This window comes from Panthera uncia, assembly GCF_023721935.1.
Source record: "Panthera uncia isolate 11264 chromosome A1 unlocalized genomic scaffold, Puncia_PCG_1.0 HiC_scaffold_17, whole genome shotgun sequence".
In the NCBI taxonomy this organism is placed as follows: Eukaryota; Metazoa; Chordata; class Mammalia; order Carnivora; family Felidae; genus Panthera; species Panthera uncia.
Window position 1 is genome coordinate 23988834 of NW_026057577.1, and position 4569 is coordinate 23993402.

The 4569-nt window shown below is 41.2% G+C and overlaps 1 pseudogene; it reads left to right on the top strand.

Annotated features, from left to right (window-relative positions):
* The first annotated feature begins 377 nt into the window (after positions 1 to 377).
* LOC125934871 (cofilin-1-like) lies at positions 378 to 1150 on the top strand (annotated as a pseudogene).
* The last annotated feature ends 3419 nt before the right edge of the window (positions 1151 to 4569 follow it).

The following is a 4569-nucleotide window of genomic DNA, read 5'->3' on the forward strand; positions in this document are numbered from 1 at the left end:
ACCGTGAGATCGTGACCTGACTGAAGTCGGACGCTTAACCGACTGCGCCACCCAGGCGCCCCCAGCTAAAACATTTTTGAGTCCATATGATACGACAAGCACTGATCTAGGCATGAGATACTCAGACATGAGCAAACCAAACAAGGTGCTTGTCATCAAAGAGTTAAAATTTAGGCGCAGCAGTGGGGCAGAGGGGTGGGGGCACCGAGGCAAGTCGGTTCACGGGGGGCGCTCCTTCAATGGGAGCATGCAGCATCGGAACTCGGCCACAGAGGCGGGGAAGGAAAAGTGCGCCAGCAGTCTTGGCGCGCGCACCCCACAAGGGCTGTTACTGCCTCTGCTCACCCTCCCCCACCCTCCCTCGGCTGGCAGGCCTCTGGTGTGGCGGTCTCTGATGGTGTCATCAAAGTGTTCAATGACATGAAGGTTCGTAAGTCCTCAACACCAGAGGAGGTAAAGAAGCGCAAGAAGGCGGTACCCTTCTGCCTGAGCGAGGACAAGAAAAACATCATCCTGGAGGAGAGCAAGTAGATCCTGGTGGGTGATGTGGGCCAGACTGTAGACGACCCCTATGCCACCTTTGTCAGGATGCTGCCAGACAAGGACTGCCACTATGCCCTCTATGATGCCACCTACGAGACCAAGGAGAGCAGAAGGAGGACCTGGTGTTTATCTTCTGGACACCTGAATGTGCACCCCTTAAGAGCAAAATGATTTATGCCAGCTCCAAGGATGCCATCAAGAAGAAGCTGACGGGGATCAAGCATGAATTACAAGCAAACTGCTATGAGGAGGTCAAGGACCGCTGCACCTTGGACGAGAAACTGGGGGCAGCGCCATCATCTCCCTGGAGGGCAAGCCTTTGTGAGCCCCCTCCAGCCCCCTGCCTGGAGCATCTGGCAGCCCCAGACCTGCCTGTGGGGTTGCAGTCTGCCCCCTTCCTGCCAGACCCGAGGGGCTGGGGGCATCCCAGCAGGGGAAGGACAATCCCTTCACCCCAGTTGCCAAACAGCCTCCTCACCCCCTGGACCTTCCTCCTACCTCCATCCCTGACAGTTCTGGACTTCCCAAACTGCTTTTAATCTTCTCATTCCTCTTGGGTTGAAGCAGACCAAGTTCCCCCCCCCCCCAGGCACCCCAGTTTGGGGGGGGGGGCTATATTTTTTTAACGATACCCCAGTTCCCCACCTGTACCCTCCTTTTCCCATGCTGCCAACTTTTAACAGCAATAGTGACTGTGTTTGTCTGTTTAGTCCTGTGTATAAAAGGAATGTTGTGGAGATGAACCCTCCTTGTGCCACTGGTTCCCTTCCCTTTTGCCCCTGGTCTTCGCCACTGATGGAGGCAGGACCAGTAAGGGACCTTCACTTAAACACACACACACACACACACACACACACACACACACACACACACCAATAAAAAAATAAAGTTAAAATTTAGAGGACACAAATGGTAAATAAGCAAACAAAGAAATTTACATATTATGATAAAGTCTGGAAAAGATTAAAATTCAGGTGAGACGCTGAAGAGCAACGGAAATCACTTTTATGTGGGGTGATCAAAAGAGTCTGTGGCGATGTGAGGTTTAAGTTGAAATCTGAAGAAAATGACCAAACATATGAAAAGTTAGAAAGCAGAGCATTCCAAGGAGAGGAATAGTAAGCAATGGGACCTGTTTATATGGGAAGGGTGAAGGAAGTGATCTTTAAGAAATTTAAATGAGGTCAGTGTGACTGGAGCATAATGAGAAAGGGCATGAATGATGTAAGGCCAGGTAGTGTACATATCAAGAAATGCCCTGTGGAACAATGTAGAGTCTGGATTATATTTCTTACCAGTGAGTTTCCATTGAAGGTTTTACCCAGAAGGTGGCATCATCTGGTTATTTTTTTACAAGACCAGTATATCAGCTATGTGGAAATTGAATTAAATAAGGGCAGTGTAAAAGAAGGGAGACCAATGACTGGTTTGTGACAGTAGTCTGGACAAGAGTGATGGTGTCTTGGACCCACGTAGTGGGCTGATTCTTAGATTTTTGGTTTGAGCAACAGGGTAGATAGTGGTGGTATCTATTGAGATGGGAATACCAGGAATTAATAGTTTTAAGTAAGAGGTAACCCAGAGGTTAGTGTTTAATAAGTTAGGTTGAGATGTGTAACATGTTATATTTAAAGGTGCTGAAGATCTTGTCTTTTTTAGTTGGGAGATTCATGTTTGACCACAGTGATGAAAAAGTATGCTTACGTAAGTTTACTGAAAATTCAAAAGTAATCGGCAAAAGTTTAGAAATAGAATTTATAATTTCCAGGTAGCAAAGAAGAGTTAAGAAAACCTTATCAGCATGACCAACAGCTAGGGAAGGTCAGTGAAAACAAGAAAAAATAAATCATATTATAAACAAAGTGTCAGAATATATCTAGACATCTCAGTAATTATACTAGATATAGTTACTTTGGTTGCTTATAAGTTTTTGCTATAATGTTTCATGCTAAAATGAGTATATAAATTTTGGTAAAAATTCATGAGTATTATATTATATAGGAAAATTCCTAGCAGTGGCATTGTATGTCAGAATGTGCATTTTAGGTATGGCAGCTTATCAATTACATATCAATTGTTCTTTAAGACAAACAACTTTTGTCTTCACTTATTTTCCTTATTGATTGTGTTTTCTATGTTACTGATTTCTGGTCTGATGTTTATCCTTTCCTTTTTGTATGCTTATTTTGGATTTCATTTACACTTCTTTTTTGGGTTTGTTTTTGTTTATTAAGGTAGAAGCTGAAGCCATAGTTTTAGTATCTCTTTATATACAAATAGATATTTTATACTATAAATTTCCCTCTAAATCCTGCTTTAGTTCCATTACACAAATTTTGATGTGTTCCCTGTTCTCTTTTCATTAAAGATAGTTTCTCATTTCACTCGTAATACCTTCTTTGATCCATGGATTATTGAGAACTAAGTTTTCTTAGTTTCTGAATGTTTAGAGATATCCTTCTGTTATTGAAATTAAATCCATTTTTGTCAGTGACCATACTTTGTATGACTTGAATTACTTAAAATTGATTGAGACTTGGCTATAGTTTAACTGGTAAATATTCCATGTATAGTTAAATGCAAACTGTATTCTTTTGTTGTTGGGGGAATATTCACCCTTCCTGATATTCTTTTTTTTGTTTGTTTATTTATTTTTGAGAGAGAGACAGAAACAGAGACAGAGTGTGAGCAGGGGAGGGGGAGAGAGAGAGAGAGAGAGAGAGAGAGAGAGAGAGAGAGAGAGAATGAATGAATTCAAACCAGGCTCCAGGGTTTGAGCTGTCAGCACAGAGCCCAATGTGGGGCTCAAACTGATGGACTGTCAGATCATGACCTGAGCTGAAGTCACATGCCTAACCCACTGAGCCACCCACACGCCCCTCACCCTTCCTGATTTTCTGTTCCATTAATCATCAAAAGTGGACTGTTAAAATCTCTGACATCTAAATATGTATTTGTCGTTTTCTCCCTGAATTTTTATCAATTTCTGCTTCATGTGTTTTAAAGCTCTGTTATCAGATGCATAAATGTTTAAAATTATTTCCTCTTGATAAAGCAACCCCTTTATCATTATAAAATGACCTTCTTTTACCCAGATAATATTTTGCTCTGTAATCTACTTTGAGCGTATACTCTAATCTGTGATTACTGCTAGCTTAACATTAAATATCTTTTTTAAAATGTTTATTTTTGAGAGAAAGTAAGAGAGAGAAAGCACACATGTGCAGGGGGAAGGGCAGAGAGAGAGAGAAAGAGGGAGACAGACAATCAGGAGCCATAAGCACAGAGCCCGATGCAGGGCTTGAACTCATGAACTGTGGGATCATGACCTGAGCTGAAATTAAGAGTCGCATATTTAATCAACTGAGCCACCCAGGTGCCCCAACATTAAATATATTTTACCATTGATTTTCTTTGTGGTATTATATTTAAAGAGTATTTCTTGGGCAGCATATAGTTGAGTGTCATCTTTTCATCCAATCTGACAATCCTTGCTCCCCCCCCCCATTTTTTCCCTTTAATCTTTTATTCCATTTTTAAAATTATAATTCCAGTGTAGTTAATATACAGTGTTATATTAGTTTCAGGTATACGGTACAGTGATTAAACAGATTAAACAGATCCATATATTTATTCAGTGCTCAGTAAGATAAGAGTACTCAATCCCTTTCAACTATCTCACCCATTCCCCCATCTGCTTGTTCTCTATAGTTGAGTCTGTTTTTTGCCTTATCTCTCGCTCTTTTTTCCCTTTGTTCACTTGTTTCTTTTCTTAAATTCCATATTTGAGTGACATCATATAGGAGGTGTCTTTCTCTAACTGGCCTATTTCACTTAGCTTTATACTCTCTAGAACCATCCATGTTGTTGCAAATGACGAGGCTTCATTCTTTTTTATGGGTGAATAATATTACCTTATATATATAAACCACATCTTTTTTAGCCATTCAACTTTGGATTGACACTTGGACTGCCTTCATAGTTTGGCTATCTTAAATAATGCTGCAGTAAATACAGAGCTGCTTG